The sequence below is a fragment of the Canis lupus genome, chromosome 13 (assembly GCF_048164855.1).
Source record: "Canis lupus baileyi chromosome 13, mCanLup2.hap1, whole genome shotgun sequence".
In the NCBI taxonomy this organism is placed as follows: Eukaryota; Metazoa; Chordata; class Mammalia; order Carnivora; family Canidae; genus Canis; species Canis lupus.
The window spans coordinates 26,368,536-26,387,871 of NC_132850.1; the positions used below are offsets into that span (position 1 = coordinate 26,368,536).

General features: G+C 36.3%; 1 long non-coding RNA gene across 5 annotated transcripts in view; it reads left to right on the forward strand.

The window, feature by feature from the left end:
- Nucleotides 1–19,336, forward strand: part of LOC140602819 (uncharacterized) — a 173,428-nt gene that overhangs the window by 62,135 nt on the left and 91,957 nt on the right. For 2 of the 5 annotated variants that reach the window (XR_012005740.1, XR_012005741.1), the window contains one exon: nt 2,706–3,796. The exons of 2 other annotated variants lie outside the window; for them this stretch is intronic. This is a non-coding gene — a long non-coding RNA (uncharacterized lncRNA). Of the gene's footprint in view, nt 1–2,705; nt 3,797–19,336 lie in introns of those variants that run through there. One more of the 5 variants, XR_012005742.1, reaches the window with a different exon arrangement.

Sequence of the window (19,336 nt, forward strand, 5' to 3'; positions counted from 1 at the left end):
TTTATTCATAAGAGACAGAGACACAGGCAGAGGGAGAAGCAGGCTCCATGCAGGGAGCCCGATGTGGGACTCGATCCAGGGTCTCCAGGATTATGCCCTGGGCTGGAAACTACTGAGCCACCCAGGCTACCCCGCTAGGACCACATTAGATGCCGCCAAACACCTTACAAATCCCACTGCTTCATGATCTTACATATCACTACAACTCCCTCTGCAGGACTTCCATGCTTGCACTGCTACATGGATTGAGGAAAAGGCAATAGGGAGCGGCATAGGCTACTGTCCTCATTTACATGACTTTTCATTAATGGCTCTGGTCTCCTTTAACTGCAAGTTCCATGAAAGCAGATATTATGTCCTGCTAATACTTGTCACCGTCCTTGTCCCCGGACACACACACTATATGTATTTCCAGGATGTCTTAGAGTCAATGGCACTAATAGTTATATGACAAATTTTTTTGATTAAATGACTGGATTGTTTCCAGAGAATATCAGCTTTTCATATGGTTCCCTGTTGGGGGCAGAAATCTGTGTATAAAATCAAAAGCCAAAAGTAATAAAGGCAGTTTGACGACCTTTATGAATTCTTTGGTGCCCTGTTTCTTTGTATACCAGACATGCCATAACACCATCACATACCAAACATCATTATGAGCATGACAATTATGCTTAAAGAATAGGCAGGCTCTTTAATCACTCACTCACCCACGAATCAATCAGTGCAGAGATCTTGAAGACTCGTGTGTTTTCAGTTCCAGTCAATGCTTTAGGTGTGCACAGTTAGACATACAAAATATTCCCTGAAGTAAAAGGACTTATTATCTAAACAGTGGATTAGGACTAATATATGAAAAGGCAAAGGCTTTTGTGTTTACATTTTAAGTGTGAAACGAATGGCAAGGACCAAAAGAGGTTGAAGAGGGAAGAGAACCTCCAGTTGAACTTACAAAGGACGGCTTTGCAGGATTCCTAGTAGTTCTGTATCTTCAAAGATGACAGGATTTAGGTGGCTAAGGAGGGCTGGGATGCAAAAGTAGTTGTTGACAAAAATACTGTGGATGGCAAATGGGCTGATACAGAGAAGTTAAATACACTTTAAAGAAATACTGAGAAAAGAAACCATGCTTACAGGAGATGCAGTAGCATAGAGGTTCTCACTGGTTTTATTTTGAAAGGCAGAAATATAATGGTCAGGAAAACTTGTTTCTTTGATGGCCTTTAACTCCAGTTTGTCTCTAAAATGCAGAGGACAGTAAGGCCAACCCTTGTAAATAAATTTTGGAAGAAGTGCCTAGAATCCCCAGTAGGTTTCTGAATTCTGATTGCATGAAATTATCCTCTGAATCATCCCCACTAACGTTGATTCAGATTTTTTTCTTCTTCTTCTTACTCCTTAGATTTCAGTTATTTGAGAAAGCAGATTAAAAAAAATGTAGACTGATGAGTGGATGACTGATATTTCTGGAACTCTCCCAGAGTGTTTACATCTAAAAAATAAAAGCACTTTAGAGAAGGAGCTGAGTGCCATTTATTTCTTTGAGAAAACGGAAGCTTACCTAGTATTCTGTAGGCTTGGGAAGGAAGCTGATCTGTGTGCATCCGCCTCTTTTAAACATTTAGTTTCCTCCCAGGGGCCTCATAGCAGTTTCTGTCTAGCCCACATATCATATCTTCTCCATGTAGTTGAAACCAACTGTACTTTCTTCACCATCACTGTTCCAGGTCCCTATTTTGACCATGGTCCAGGTCTGGAATAGTTTGTAAATGAGGAAGTATAGGGTACATTAGAGGGTGGATCAGCTTGCTCCGGCTGCCATAACACAATACCACAGCCTGGGTGCCTTCAACAACAAAAATGTATCTTCTCACAGTTCTGGAGGCCAGAAGTGCAAGATCAAAGTGTTGGCTGGGTTTCTTCTGAGGCCTTTATCTTTGGCTAGCTGATGGCTACATTCTCACTGTGTCCTTATGTGGCCTTTTCTCTATGTGAACACCTGTTAGATTAGATTCAGGCTGCATTTTGGGGACCTCATTTAGCCCTCATGTCTCTCTAAGGCCCTATCTCCAAATACAGTCATATGGGGAGTTAGGATTTCAAATGTGAATTGGGGGAAGACACAATTCAGTCCCTAAATGATGGATACCTTTTACTAGGTAACTGTACAAGGAAAAATCCTAACATTATTCTGTACAATAGTCTAAAAAACGTACAAAGTCAAGGCCCAGAGTATGTCAGTGTAATAAACATTTACTGAGCACTTATTAGGGATCAAAAACTAGGTACTTTAACATTCAAAGGCAGCAAAGTCAGGGGCACCTGGGTGGCTTAACGGTTGAGTGTCTGCCTTCAGCTCAGGGCATGATCCCAGGGTCCTGGGATGGAGTCCCATATCAGGCTCCCATGGGGAGCCTGCCTCTCTCTCTTTGCCTCTCATGAATAAATAAATAAAATTTTTAAAAAAGCAAAGGCAGCAAAGTCACTTTTATACCCCTTGTTTCCTCAATATAACAGATGAAACAGAAGATTAAATACATATTACAAGATGTGATGATTAATTTCATGTGTCCATTTGGCAGAACCATGGTGCCCAAATATTTGGTCAAAAATGATTCCGGATGTTTCTGCCATGGTGTTTTATGTGGATGAGATTAACATTAAAATCAATGGACTTTGAGTAAAGCAGATTGTTCTCCATAATGCAGGTGGGCCTCATCTGTTTAGTTGATGGTCTTGATGGAAGAAAAGATCGACCTCTCATGAGAGAGAAAGAATTATGCCACTGACAGCCTTGGGACTTGAACTACAGCCCTGGCTCCTACCTGGGTCTCCAGCCTGCTGGCTCACCTTGCACATTTTGGACTTCTAGCCTTTTCCAATCAAATAATTCCTTAAAATTTGTCTCTAGACATATACACTCATCCTCATGGTTCTCTTTCTCTGGAAATCTCTAATGCACCAGGTAAACTTTATAACAGAGTGTACTCTGTTCCTTCAGTCAGTTGCCCTCCCTTCTGTTGGCAATACCTGTTCAGAGTATGTCTCCTTTGAATGTAAGGGCAGATGCAAGGAGCTAGAATGTCAGTTTAATTGAATCTGTTCAAACCACTAACCAGAATCAGCTTAGGTGGTGGATTTTCATAACCTATGGTTTGATGTTCAAGTCAGCAATTTATACCTTTACAAAAATTAGAATAGATAGGTGATTGAACTCTTATATTTTCTCATCTGATTGGGCTGACCATACTGCAGGGACTTTTACAAAAATTAGAATAGATAGGTGATTGAACTCTTATATTTTCTCATCTGATTGGGCTGACCATACTGCAGGGACTTTTCTGTATGAAAGTCTGATGGGAATTGTGCACGGACATTGTATGGCACCACTAGCAGGGGGCACGTATGTGATACAGGGTAGGGCTGGACCAGGAATAGGCACTACATTCTGTGTAATTTTATTTCTAAGAGTAGCATGAAGCTCTGTATCTCCAGAGCATACTTTTGATAGCTCACCAGTTTACAGTCTTTTCTAGTTAGCCTTCTAACCTTGCCTGAAGGGGATCAGTGATAAGCATTATTAACTCCTTATTGGCATCTAGGGACTCTAAAATGCCAGGAAGAAGGTGACCTGCCATATATCACATTGCAGGCCTTGGAGAGACTTCCACTGTGCAGAGCTGTCTTCTCATGTGTTCATCCTCTGAAGCCATTGCTGAGGTCTGAAAGGTCTTTCTTTTGTTCCATGGGAAATCTCATTGTTGTAATTTGTGGTATATAAATAGAGAAAATAAAAATTTTCTAAGAAGTATATAAATGGATGTTATTTTTCATTCCTGAAATGACAAAGTCAACCAGTGAAGAACTATGTTGATCTGAAACAAAATAAAAATGATCTTTGGAGTTCAGATTATTGTGATATTAACTTTTCCTCTCTGTTTGCATATAGTACTATAGGTTCCAAGGGAGCTGAAGAAATGATAAACTCTACTTAGAGAATGTCTATAGGAAACAAGATAGAAGACCCTTATTATTACTCTTAAAAAAAAAAAAAAAGATTTTAAGTACTCTCTATACTCGATGTGGGGCTTGAACTTAAAAACCCAAGATGAAGGGTTGCATGCTCTACTGACTGAGTCAGCCAGGCCTCCCTATTTTTATTCCTTCAAATGAAATATATAATTATTATCCATCAAAGTGCCTTCTTTCGCCTCACCAAAAGCGTGACAAACATATTGCCTTTTAGTATTTCAGCTTTTCACCACCTTCTCCAGTAGAGTTGCCTTCAAGGACACTGGAAAAAGGTTTCTGTTTTGATTTGTTTTGTTTTGTTTTTTTTCTTCTCGTATCCTATAATCCTAGGTTTAGAGACCCTTCTGCCAAATCCTCATTTTGCTTATGAGAAAGCAAAGATTCTGGGAGTTTAAGTGACTTCCCATTTATCACACAACTGTTTTTATTTCATTGTATGTTGTATATGTGTGTATTTGTGGCTAAGGTAAGGCTGTTTGGGTTTCTAGCACAGTGAAAAGATTCCAAGTACAAAAACACAATGCTGTTTGCTGCTCTTTGTACTATTTTCACTCAAACTTTGCTACAAATCTGGTAAATGAAATAAAAAGTAATTGGTGGAGCCTAGTGTTGGAGTTGACTACTGTTCTAACTGAACTGATGGTGCAGTTAAATCAAAGTCAATGGTTGAAAGGGGCATTAGGGAATATAAAGACTGGAGTGTACTTTTGTTTAATAGAGTTCTTTCATTATTGAGGAAGTAGGAATGGCTTCTGATCCTCTATCCTGTCTTCGTAAACTATTGTACATAGGATCAGAACAAGGATTATGTTGTCAAACCTGTTATAGGGCATGTGCGCGTGCTCTCTCTCTCTCTCTCTCTCTCTCCTACTTTCTTTCTACATATTTGAGGAAGCGTATTAACTTTTGATAGAATGGTAACTATCTTATAGAGTATTGCAAAGACTAAATGATGGTATGATGCCTATAAAGTTCTTTTAAGGGTAGTTTCTATTGTCCTGGGATGATTATTGCTAATATTCATTATTATTGGTCTTTCTCCTTTGATCTTTCTTCATATAATTTTTTATCCTCGCTCTGTCTTTTTTGTAAAGCCTAAGATGGATACTAGAACAAGGAACTGTTACGGTCAATGAAAAAGACAAGGAATGGGGTGTGTGCCAGGATAGATGGAGGGCTCAAAATCTATGTTTATGAAAAAAAATGATCCCTGCTTACTTTTCTCCAGATGAATACGAACAATAGCACAAAAAATAATAGCAGCTGTCAATTATTAAGTCCCTATTCTGTGCAATATTTTGTATCAAGTGTTTTGCACATATTAGCTCATTTAGTTCTCATTATAAATACAATAAATTGTTATTCTGACTTTTTTTGACAAAGGCATTAAGGCTCAGAGAATTAGGTGGTATCCTTAACATGAATTAACTAGCTAATTTCAGAATTTAGACTCAAACTCAGATATGCCTGATGTTAGTCACAAATATCCTTAATTATTCTTAAGCATTATGTAGAATTCTAGCATGAAAGATGAGATTTGGAATTTATAAAGTTTAAATCATGACATGATTAGCTGTATGAAAACCACAACTTTCTCTGAGTCTTGGCCATGTAGCATCTGCCATTGTTCCACTGGTGAGCTCAAGAAAAATTGCAATAATTTTTTGGCAAAAAAATAAGGATATTTTAAAAAATGATGTGGAAACAGTTATTTGTATGAGAAAACTATTTCTTACTCTTAAAGATAGTTTAAAAGTCTCAGGGGAAAAAAGGTATCTATTACTTTTTTTTTTTAGAAAAAAAGAGAAAATCTTTATGATACTAGAAGAGAGAATTTCTTAAAGAGAACAAACCAAAAAGGGAAGGACTAATGAGTTTAACTGATAAAAATGATTGTTGTATGAAAAGATACTATGGGTAAAATGAAAATAAAAAGCGGAGAAGAGGATAACAATACCAAGTGTAAGCTAGTGGTTACCACCTTCTAAAGCAGGAGGGAATGGGTTGAGGAAGAGGGCACAGTGTCTTCAATTTTACTTGTAATGTTTCTAAACCGAATAGTGAGTTTGTGATAATTCGCTATATTTTCCTTATATTTTTATGTGACTGGACTGTCTCATAATAATAAAAAAGATTTAAAAAGGGGAAGCTTTAGGCAATCATCAGGGAGGTAATAGATATATGAAGAAGAGGAAAGAAATGGTCCAGCTATCTGATTCCCACATCATCTTCTCAAGTTAGAAGAAATCAGGGGATCAGTAAAGAGGTAAACTCTAGGAAAACATAAATCTCTCTCTTTTCCTGTGTGAGTATTAGATTCTTGTTTCTGCTCGTCCTTAAAGTACTCAGCAAAATGGCAATCATTGAAACAGCTGACACCTTTTAAGAAGCTCCGAGCATATACCATGTCCCTCTAGGCAGTCTCTAATAGTGAACAAGTTGGTTGCTATATGTGATTCTCGCTCTACCTTCTTGGGGAGAGAGGTTGTTTATAAACGTGTAGGATTGTTGTTTGCTTATCATTACCAAGAGGGGAGCAATACTGTCAGTGTGTAAGGACCAGAGAAGCTTAGTGTAGTACAGTCCAGTAATGCACAAAATGCCCAAGAGCTCCTCCATTGGCAGTGGGGTAGAGTGAAGATAGGGGTAAACTATCCCTCAACAATACAAGAAAAGAGTATGTGTGTGTTTATGAATCATAATACATTTATCACCTTAGGATTTTGTCTACTATCAGAATGACAGGTGCATAAAGGAATAAAGAAAAAATACTTCATGAACTCAAGATTATTACATTCCCTTCTACACTAGAGATGTGTACTACTAAACTTTATTGACTGGTTTCACATAGAGTTTGTTCACCTTGACTTCTTGCTCTAGTTCTGTAAGCTTCTAGTTTCTAGAGAGCTAGTTTTCAATTTCTTATTCAAAAGAAAAGATAAAAACAATCAGGAAAGAATATCCAAATAAACCAAAGATTTATTGAAACCATGCAGAACTGATTTTATGTTTGTTAACCCCTCGGTGACCTCTTACATTTGCTGCCACTCTAACTTTTTATATAACAAATGATCTTGTGATATGAACATTTAGACCAAGTGTTTAAAAACCACTCTTTGAAAGAAGCGAGAGATACTTTTGATTTGGAAACTTTATTTTCTAAGCTTTGCCTGGAAGTGATCTGTATGGTCGAAAGTCTATTACTGATGCCAGAGAACTTTAAATCTGCAGATGGGGCAATTTACATTCACTGTGGCTGCTACCATAGCGGCTGATTCTTAAATTATTTATGCAAAGAAGCGAACTGTTCTGTTCTTTATCTGAAATTATGCCAATTGCATGCTTAACAAGGCTAAACTTTTCACTGAAAATTCAGCTGCTTTTTCAAGCTCATATTTTTTATCTTGTCACTAACTGTTCACACAGAGGAAGATGAATCATGATCACATACTACAATGCTTTGCCAGACTCTTGAGAGAGTAATAACTAGAAGCTGTGATAACAGATTCCATAAGTAAAACCTAACAGGTTTATACTTTAGTCGGTAGGCTATTAAAGCTTCTTGATGTTATACTGCTGAATAAACAAGTTTTGTGCATTATTATTTTTTGTTCAGCAGAATATATTCTCAGTCAAAAATTTGAAGGTTGTAAGACTGTCATCCAAAATCTGTTTGCTATAAAACTAATGAACTTCATGTGCCAAAGAAAACTCAGACATATCAGAGTTGAGATTTGGTTTACTAAGGAAACTGAAAGGAATATAGTCCAATTCATTTCTAAGAAACACCAGATTTTAGAAAATCGGAATTATTTTGGACATTAATCACCATGCGCAAAGCAAACCAACACACTGAACACTCATGTTTGCTAGGTATGGTGCTCAGTGTTTTTCACATAAGTTGTCGCATTTGTTGCTAGCAACTCTCTGTGTAGTAGGCATGATTGTCCGGACTCAGACATTCAAAATGGCTCAGTTAGAGCCAATAATGAAATGATCACAGAACAGAACTGGATCTCTACGTTTTATTTTTGTACAATGGGCTTCTTCTGGCATATAACTTGAGAATTTTTCATATCTAAGGTTTTCAGCAGTACAGGAAGGAAATTTGATGGCTTATTTTGCATTTCTTATTAATAGGATATTAATTGGAACAGGTTTTTTTCCTTTGGTTACTCAAACCTGAAGTGTGGCTAGCTCTTTACCATAAACTGCATGATCTTTCAACAACATAACTCTAAGTTCGCATCAGGAAGCAAAATTCTCTGGAGAGAAAATAAACCAGAGTTATAGGTATGACTGATTGGGCCTATCTTCATTTTTTTTTTAAATCTCTGTTTTTTTCCTATGCCAGTAACCAACCTATTTTTATAAGGTGTTATACTCCAAAGCTACATACTTTCACCTTCCCTCTATTTTCTTTTTTTTTATTCCCCCTGAATATCCTAGCTATTTTTGTTCAATTTATTCTCCTATGTTAAATTGAGTATTTTTCTAGTTCTAAAAACAAGCAAGGAAACAAACATACCTCAGGTCTGATATTGCATAACAAAAGAAAAAAGATTATGAATGGTTAAAATGAGAAAATGTGTTTGGAATTTTGGGGTAGTTTGGAATATTTTTCACAAAACATAGGCGTAATACATCAGTGCAGGTCACCTTTTTCTTGTAGAAAGCCTTTTGATTTGTAATGATCAACTTTATAGGATGTACAGCATGTTTTGGCCAGTGAAAAACTTATGCTTACATATCCTAAACTCAACACAACATTGCAATACAAAAATGTATGGGCATTACATAGGATGTGCCTCTTTATCAACTTTTCTTCCCATTGGGATCCCCTTGGTGGTGTCCCCATCCTATGGGAGGATACCCCAGCCCTGCTGAACACAGGAATGGTCACGTGACTTTCTCTAGCCAAAGAAACATGGGTGGAAATGACCTGTGTGAGTTCCAGGCAGAAGCTTTAAGGGCCTGTGTGTGGTTTTCATTGTTGTTTTCTCTCTGCCAAAGATCATCAATATTCCAGACAGGGGACTGTATTCTAGAAAAAGACAACATGTAGCCAAGCCTTAATAATCCTTGGCAAGTATAAAGCTTGAGTGAAAATTAATCATTGTTGTCATAACTCACAGAGATTTTAGGTCACTTGTTAGTTATTCTAGCTGATTCGAATAGTTATAATTTTTGATGTTATTGTTTTGCATTAAGATTACTTTTTGTGTCATTGCTGAGAATATTTTTTGAGATAACTCTGACTTAGGTGACCCAGTTTCTGAATGTATTTGAGTTTTTGCTCAGACCATTAAACAAGTTTTAAACCCACAGCCAGTGTTGTTGAGATGATGAAATCTTCTGAGAGGACATGTTTATATTGTTTTTCATTTCTAGTGTCTAATATTCTTGCTTTGCCAAAGAAACTCCAGATTGATCTACTTCATTTGCACATGTTTCTGGTATGAGATAAAAATCATAGTTGGTAAAGTTTTCTATAAAAATAAAAGTACAATTACACATCTTGTTTTATTCTCTATCTCAATAACACAGTTTGTCTTACTTTATTCCCAGAAGCAAAAATTTTTGGTGAAGAATAAACTAGAACTGGTATGTTTTGACGTGAAATTTATATAATTTCCGGGCAATTAATATTTGATCACCAGCTGTTTCTCCATTGTTTACAAGAATCATCATTGACTGAGTGTATAAAATTACATTTCTATTAACTTTTGAGAGGCAACCAAGAGTTCCCATATGAGAAAGATTTTGATAGCAAGTTATCCCAATTTCAAATGTCTGCCCTATAATTTTGACTTGATTCTCAAAATAGAAACTCTTATTTTCTCTGACTTAAAATGTGTGAGAAGTTTATTTTAATTGGTAGTTCAGATGTACTGCTTTTGCTATGTACCTAAGTGTCCTGAAGAACTGTCTACCTTTTGGGGGCGCCTAACATGGACATCCCAAGAGAATTTTGTGTATGCTGAAGACATGACCTTTCAGACCTCAAAACTCCAATTCGGAGGAACAATCTGCATAGGGTTTTCTGTGGTATAGTGAAAGAACAATCAATACATAACTTTCATTTTTAATGATGTGGAAATAGAGATAGATAGATAATTTCAAATAGATTTATATTGCCTTGTTAAAATTTTTCAGTTAGGACCATCAGTTTAGAAATACTTAGGATATTTGTCTTGATTTATACTCTAGGTTAGATAAGATGGTGATGAAAACTTGTAAATGATAAATGGAGTGGCAGAGACAGACTTTCAATCTGAGTATCATATTTTTTATTAATGACACCCTACTTCTTACTAGCACAGACTCTATGTTGTCTCTTCTTCTTTTTACATATTAGAGGGAAATAACACTTGTATTCTATAAGCAATTTCTTCTCATTTTGAACAATCATAAAATGTTAGAGCTAGAAGAGTTAGTGTTTTTCTGGCTGAATGCCTTCTGAAACTGAGATACTGAGTGACTTGCCAAGTGTCTCATAGCCAATTAGGGGTAGAACTAGGAGTCTTGGCTCTCTCTCAGTCTAATGCTCTTTCTCCTCTGCTATTAACCTGTGACCCTGTATAGGTTGAGGAATTTAGAAATAATGAATTATTGTTTGCATTTGGGTCGATGCAGTAGGAATGTCTTTGGAGGAAAATAGAATATATAGGAAAATAGGAAATTTGTCGTTGCATTTGACTTTCAACGAGAAAAGCAGCTTGGCAGTGGGATGCAAGAAATATTATATGTATGCAAATATGACACGTAAAGGATAGAAGGAACAGAGTCAGGAGGGACAGGGTAGTCTCTTAACCACAAAACTGCAGTGACTCTTTGCGGGAAAACATAAACTGGCATGCATATACCTGTGTTTAGGGCTGCCTATCCGAAAATATTAAGATGTACACAGATTAAAAAGAAGCAAATTCAGGCTAGCTATGTTGATCTGATCAGAAATAGAAAAAGACTAGGATTTTTTAAAATGACTATAGACCCCTAAGGTAAATCATATTTTAAAAATCCCAAATCATGGGAATCTTTGCATTTGGAATGAATCTAGACATACAGTGAAGTGTTATTTTTCTTACCCAAACAGTTGACTAAGTGGCCCCATTTAGAGAGTTATAAATTGGTTTGTTTCCTAACCTTTAACATTGGAATAAAAATACACACTTTATATACTTTCCAAGGCCCTTCGGAGGTCAGGATAAGCTAATATCGGAGGTGGTTAGGAAAAAGGTAAAAATACATGTGAATTTTAAATCACCGTTTTGTAATAACTGAGTATGGAGTAGTTTATTGCTTTTGTGAGAACTCAGAGTAGCTCTACCAGGAGTAGAAAGTGACACTGGCAGGTTATTTATAGTTATCTTAGTAAAGGACATTTTTGTACACTGCATAGTTCTTGAGAAGAAAGCAAAAGTTACCTCTGACAAATGCTATGGTTTTTTATTAATATTTTACAGAAATTTATAAATATTTTTAGAAAATATTTCAATATGGTGAGACAAAAACCTAAAGTCTTATTAGTTAAGTTTAAGGAAACATTTCTTACTAATCTATAGCCTCATTACTGCCCCCTACCAACAGAAGAGAAGGTGGTCTGAAATAGCAATTGATACCCATTTAAGGGAGGAGGTTTGGGGTCACATTTGTAACTAGTTTTTGTAAATTTATGGTGATTGCATTGCTATTGGATGTGATCTTCCTGGGTTTAATTGCTGCTTTAATAATTTGTCATTGGTTGTTTTTTCTTTGATTATTAATAGCCTTGCTCCCTTGGGAATGTGTTTTATGACCCAGTGTATCCATATCATCTTTAATGTTAAATTAGGGAAATTTGCAGATAAGATCCTATAAACTTTTATGCTGCTCTTTTGAGACATGTTCATGCAATAAAATCAATTTGATAGCAAGCCTCCTGATGATATGAAAAATGTAAATTCTTCCAGTTGTTTTGTGGCTGTAAAATAATCACTAACACAGTATTTTTCTGTATCTATGAGATACTGATTCATGTGATTAGAAACTTCCATATACTCTGGTCATAGTATTTGAACAGGCATTTAAAAAATGAAAATTAATATCTTCTGTGTAGGACAGTCACATATATAGGGCATTTTTTACTGTAAAAAGTTATTTATCAAACTATGATACTTTTCATAAAGTAGATGAATATTTAATATAGATGAAGGGCATGTATATTATATGCCATTTTATTGGGACATTTCAAATAATTTTTTTAGAATTAGAGCCACCAATAATATATGCATTATGTATATCCTCTCTTCCATCACACATACACACATACATAATAAAATATGGTAAGAAAAAAATTCTTTAATATTAATAATGTTCAATGCCATTTATTCATCCATTTGTTCACTCATTTACTCATTAAATATGTATTTATTAAACATGGATCTTTGCTCTACAGTTTCTAAATATATTTTTTTTTCTGAAGTTTTGAATTAAAAGAATTCTTTCCCCATCTATTCATGTTTATATCTTTATGACTGTGTCTATCACTTTCCAAATAATTTACACATGTGAATTCTAATATATGTGAATTCTCATTATGATAACATATTGAAATTTGGTATATTCGTTCTTTGCTGGTCCTGGCAAATCAGAGCTTTTTATGGGTGGTGGGTTGGGGGAAATTGAACTCAGTAAAAATGTGGATATTTTTCTGGAGAGGAAGAAAAAAAAAACACCTCAAGATATATAGTGTTCATCCATTATGTTATAGGGCATCTTCCTAATGAAGCCTACTACAAGTCACTTCACAACTAATCTAGGATTAATGCCTCTCATGAAAAATACACATTTTAAAACTACTTGCCTATGTGTAGTCATCCCCAAAAGAATATATACGTATTTCATTTTCTACTCAACTTCTTACAGATTTTGGTTAGAAATTTGATGCTTTGTAATGTCCTACGAGCCTTTACTGACAAATTAGTCTGCTACCAGGGTCATTACTGTAGCAAATGACCCCCCCCACCTTTTTTTTTTTTTTTTTTGTAGGCCTGTTATATATCACTCATTTTATAATTAATGCATATTGAATGGATTCTTCTTTAAATAGGCAGTAATTCCAGACACACTTCTACTCTGAAAATAGTAGGCAGGCTTATTGAGATGACTGTGAAAATATCCATGAAAAATTCAGCTTTTAAGCATTATTGAGGTATCTTAAATTTTCTAGGAGACAGGACAAGAAAGGACTGAGAGAATCATGGAACTTAAAAGGTATGATTAATTGAAATTCTACTAAGAGTCAGCAGGGCTGAGTGTCATTCATCACACTGATTTGATATGAGGGATGTGGGACTTCAAGGTTAGACAAGGTGAGCTGGGAATTTCATGGGAGGGACAGCTTTTCTTTATTCTCTTCTGAATGGAGATTATCAACCTATAATAGTCAGAAGAAAAGAAAGCAAGTATTTAAAGAGGCTACCCTCTATGTTATCGAATCCTGTCTTTGCTTCATCTTCGAAATTCATTGTTATTACTTTATTTAAATGCTTTTGAACTTTTCAGCAAGAAAACCTGGATTAGGAAAAGGAAATTCCTTAAGTATTTTAAAGTCACAGTACTTTGATATAAGGAAACATGCAAATATTTTTTAATCAAACCACCATACCATTTATCAAATTGAAAGGAAAATTAATGGGGTTGTTAGTATCTTTGTAGGCCAAAGCAGAACACAACTTTCTCTGTGCTTGTATTGAAAGCCCCCGGAGAAACAGACATAAGAATTGTGTCTGGAAATCATATTTGGAAAAATATGGCTTTGCCTGTAGCAAAGAATGCCTGTTATTACCTCATGTGTGAATTTAACCTACCAACAAAGTCATGACCTCCCATCTGGGCACCTGACTGTGTAAAATTTAGGGCAAGGAGGAGTATAGATTACGTGCTTTCTGTAGACAGCTGCCTCTCACAAAGAGAAGCGAAAGACAAAGGAGCACATTAGGACTCCTTTTTCCAAACTCCCTGAGCAGATGAGCGATTTTTCCACCGTGCAGAAAAATGAGGAAAGGGTAAGGATAAAGACCATGAATTATACTCCCGCAAAGTCTTTCCACACGGAAATCTGTGGGGTAAAGAATACTACATGTATGCCTTTAATATTTTAAAGTCTTAGAGATCTGACCTCAATTCAAACCCATTAGTGATTAAATAGTGTGTTATATTGTGTTAGGTAATTAGAGTCACAAGGAAAATTATTAATTTAATTTCATAAGAGATCTAGAATTAGTTTCCTTTGGTTGATATAAAAGGCATAGCAAAATTTCAAAAAGGTGGGATTTGTGAGCTGATTCCTCTTTATTTTCTGGGGGAGAATAAAATATTTGCTCTAATTATTCTTAATGTGGAGGGAAAATTTATCAAAAGAAAAAAATCCAGGGATGCCCAGAAAAAAATTGTTGTTTTTTTTTTAAAGATCCACACATTTCAGATGGTATAATTCCACCAAATACTAATCTCCTTAATTCTTACCATTAGGCTTTATTTCCCCAAAAGTTGGACTGATGTTTCAAGCTTATGTTTTTTTATGAGGACATGTATACATGTTCAATGTATATCTTGCTTTAAAAAAAAAATCATTAGATACCAGAAAACATCTCTGCCTTCAGGAACTTACATTTTAGTAGGAAGGGCACAAATAAGCATAAATGTGTGTATTAAGTAGTGACAAGTCTGAACAAAGTAGTAACGAGTGCTGGGAGGACCAGAAGATGGCAGTGGGTGCTATTATAGGTAGTTGGATTCACGAGTCCTTCCCAAGGTAGAGATTTAGAGCAAAGACCTGAGCAGAGTCATGTGAGTATCTTTGTGTAAGAGCATTCTAGCTAAGGAAAGAGGAGGAGCCAAGGCCCTGAAACAGTGTCAAATATGCTGGAGAGCTCAAAAGGCAACAAAAAGTTCATGTGATTGACATTGAACAAGAAAAAGGAAAAGCAGAAGGTAATTATGTTAGTGGACAAGGGCTAGATCCTGTAGAGCTTCATAAGGACTTTTTATTTCAACTGCAAGCAGTTATTAGGTTTTGATCTCTACTGACCTGATTTAAATTTAGAGATATTATTGTGGTTCCTGTGTCAAGACTAGACTTTTAGAAGGTATGGAAGGAAGTGGGGAGAACATTCATTCTTTCAAAACATTTCCTTAGTGTCTATTATATGTCTACTGTAGGAATGGAAGTAAATTCACATTAGTGAATGTTTAAAAAGTCCCAGTTCTCTTGAAGCTCTTGTGAAAATAAACATATGATTTATTAAGCTTCAGAATGTAGAAAAATAACCTAGGGTATGGGGATAGAAAGAGGTGGCGAAGGTGTATGGTCATATACTTATGGCCATTACAAAGCGTCAAGGAGAATGTTCTAAACAAGGTAACATTTAAGCAAAGACCAGAAGGAAATGCAGATATTTTGGGAAAGAAGCTTGAGAAGGAAGCAGCAGCAAATGCAAAGGCCCTGATGGAGCATATTCCTGAGTTGAAGCTGGACTGGAGTGAATGAAAAGGAAGTGGTTAAATGGGGTCAGGGAGAGAATGAGGGGAAAAGTGTTGAATGATTTTCTAGGCCATAGATTTCATGTTGAGTGACTTGAGAGATTTTTGGAGGCTTCTGAACAGAGGATTATCATGCTCTGACTCACATGTTAAAAGTAACACTGGCTGCTGTATGTAGAATACACAGTCGAGGGGCAAGACTAGATGGTAAAGAGCAATGATGTTCTGGAAGATGGAGATTTATGCCAATCCAGTCCCCTTCAAGAAGGGAATTGCTGCCCAGGAATGAAGAGTATGGTTAGCAGATAGCATCTGGTTGTAAGCTTCATCATAGGTTTGCCTCAGTTTCTATAGTAGTCCCAAACAATCACTGAGCAAAGTGGTGGTGATATAATAGCACAACTGTTTCTGCCCAATGCAGGACCCCTTTCATGGGCAACTCTGAAGAGCCCTTCGTTGGACTGGCAGACACTTTGCTGGATTGGTACCACTGTCCAACAGGAACCTTTGCCCAGCCCCGCTTCCTTGCTTTTCCTTTCACAGGTGTTACTCCATCCCCCACCAATATGCTCATTGCACTTCTAACTCCATCTCAGTGTTTGTGTCCTGAAGAACTCAGACTTCAACAAACGGAAAAAGGTAGATGAATTAAGAAGCTATGGTGATAATTCAGGCAAAAGATGGTGGGGACTTTAGGTAGGTTAGTGACAGTGGAAATCTTGAAAAAAATATTGTGGATATACTTTGCAAGTTGAATGAACCGTAATTATTAGAAGGTTGAGTGGGGATGTGATAGATTCAGTGAAGGCTGACTTCAGGTTTTTGACTTGAAAAATTAGAAACATGGAATTGCTTCTCTTTCCTAAAATGGAGAAAATGGTGTAAAAAAAAAAAAAAAGGTTGGGTGGAGAGGAGACTTAAAAAAAATAAGAGTTCAATTGTAGCATGTTAATTTTGCCATTTTAAGTTGAGGGTTTACAAGTCTGGGTTTTGGCGAATGATCAGTGAGGAAGGAATGCATTTGGAAGTTATCACCCTGTTGTAGTATTTTAGCTACAAGAGTGGATGGGCTCACCTAGGAAATGAGGGTAGACAGAGAAATACTGTGCTCTAGGGCACCACAAAGATTACAGGTCAAAAAAAAGAGGCAGAGCCAGTTAAAAAGTCTGAGAAGGTATAAACACTGAGTTAGTAGGAAGCCAGAGAGCAAATACCAGGAGCTCACTGAAGAAAGTATTTCAAAAAAGGAGGAAAGGTCATTTGATTCAAATGTCGCATTAGAGTATAGTGAAGACAGAAATCACTACTGGATTGGGAAACATGGAGGAGGTGATGCCTTGGTAAGGATGGTATTGGTGAGGTGGTGAATACTGAAGCCTGAGTCATGGGAATTGATGAGCAAATGAAAGTGAGGACGGTGCAATGCTTTAGATAAATTGAGCAAGAGCTGGAGCCAGTGTACTACCAGCAGGATTTATTACCTGATTACTATTATTTTAATAAACACATTTATCAGTTGCAATATGCCAGACACTCTGCTATATGCTCTATAAACATCTAATTTAATAAAGCAACTCTAGGTTGGAGACACTATTGCTATTTCTGTTTTGGTGGAAATTTGAGGACAGAGATATTAACTATGTTGCCTAAGATCACACAGCTAGTAAGGTGTACAGGTGATAATTCAACCCAGGTCATCAGAATCAATAGCATTCTCCAGAATCAGTCCTTCCAACCCTGTTGCTCTCTGTGGTACAGGATATCTCTATGTCGGAGTTTATATACTGATGAGAATGTTAGTATAAGGAAAATCTGATAATATAAGGGGGGGAGGATGATTATAGGAGCAAATTCCTTGAGTATGCAGGAAAGGATCTAAATGCATTACATAAATAGAGAGTTAGGCTTTAGATAGGAGCAGGGATTGTTCATCCATTGTGATAGGACAGAAGGCTAAATATTTGCATGCAAATGAGGTAGGATTTTTCGCTTTGGTGCTAAGAGAGTGAAAAAGTTCTCTTCTGATTGCTTCTATTTTCCATTAAACATGAAGCCAGGCCTTTGTTTGAGAATGAGAAGAGGAATAAAAGTAATGGAGGATTGAAGAGAAAAAAGAAGGTAAAAAAATAGTGAGTTTTTTTTTATTTGTTTTTTGGGGTCAAATGTGAGCATTTAAAAAACAATAATTATAATGATTATATGTAATATTATTAAGCACTTGTTATATGCAAGCATTGTAATAAGGCCTTAAATAGATTAATTCATTTGCTCCTCTCTGCAATATTAGTATTATACCAATTTTGCTGATAAGAAAATGAAGACCTAGAAAGCCATAGAACAGCTTATAGGTTAGGACTCTGCTAGCAACAAAGGCCAAACTCACTCAGAAGCTCATTGGCTCATAGAATGGGAGAGTCCAGGGAATGTGAAGCATGGCTGAGCTCAGGCTCTTCAGTGAGATCATATAACCATTAATTTCTTCTTTTCCGTTCCTGTGTGTTGGATTTATTCTCAGTGTAGCTCTCCCCCACACTGCCATCTCCTGAATCTTCTCTTATGGTGATTGCTTTGGATAGCTTTAGATTCACATCCTTAGAGCTTCTTAACTTCAGTGGAAAGAGACATTCTCTTCCCCAGTAGTTGCCACATAAATCTTAGGATGCTCTGGGATAGATGCTGCCCTTGAACTGATTGCTAGAACCAGTGGGATGGGATTTACCAGTTGGGCAAACCTACATCATGGAGAGAGTAGGATTGGTCCCACCTGAACTCATGGACTGAAAGCTGAGAGGGGAATTGCTTCTTAAAGAAGATTTAAAAGGTGTTCTTATTGCTAGAAGGGGAACTGGATGCAAGGCAAGACGAAAATAAAAGTCTATTATTATTATTGATTACCTTCAATAACCTCATGAGGTCATTTTTAGGTTCCAAGGTCATCCAAACCAGCCTAATGAAAGATCATTGAAGGATTATCAAAATTAAGAGTCAGCAATATTTATATTCTTGTAAGTAGATGACAGGTGCTAATTGAGCAAAATTATAAGAATTTTGACTTGTTCTTCCTAGTACTTTTTAGTCATCTCCTGAACATGTGCCAGTTTACAAGAATTTGCTCAGTTTGTTTTACCAAACCGTGTTTCACTTTTGCTTTATTTAACTGCAACTTGCACTTATATAATGATGCCACTGGAGGAAGAATTTTCAGTGGTGTTTGGAATAAATAATAACTATAATTCGATGCATGGGGAGACTGTTCTCAAAGGTTAAATAATTCATTTAGAGATTCACATGGGCTGAGATGAAATAGAAACTCTGTTTTGACTTCTTATTTTGCTTGTTCTTCCCTACTCCTATTTTCCCATCAGTGATTAATTTTCTCAAAGTTGAAATTTGATATACTAATATGAATGACCAGGATGCCATTAGAAATCAAAACGGGGCTACAAAATACCTGCTTCTGCTTGACTCTTTGCAAAGGTGTTAACACTAATGTATACCCGAGAAACATTGTCTGCAATATGGAATTGTTACTTTCTCATACCAGTGTTAGAAGGTTGTTTTGGAATTATGTTTTTGGAAAATTTCATCTACACAAGTCCTGATTATTTTACAATGAACTCTGATTATCACTCAGCTTCCAAAATTGTCAGCTCATGGCTATTTCTTTCTTCTATGTTATGATTGAGTTTGCACTTTAAAAAAGTAACATTTTTTTTTAGTGATAGTAGCACTAGTAGAAACAGTTTGAAATACAGTGAGGCTGGTGTCAGAAAACCATTTA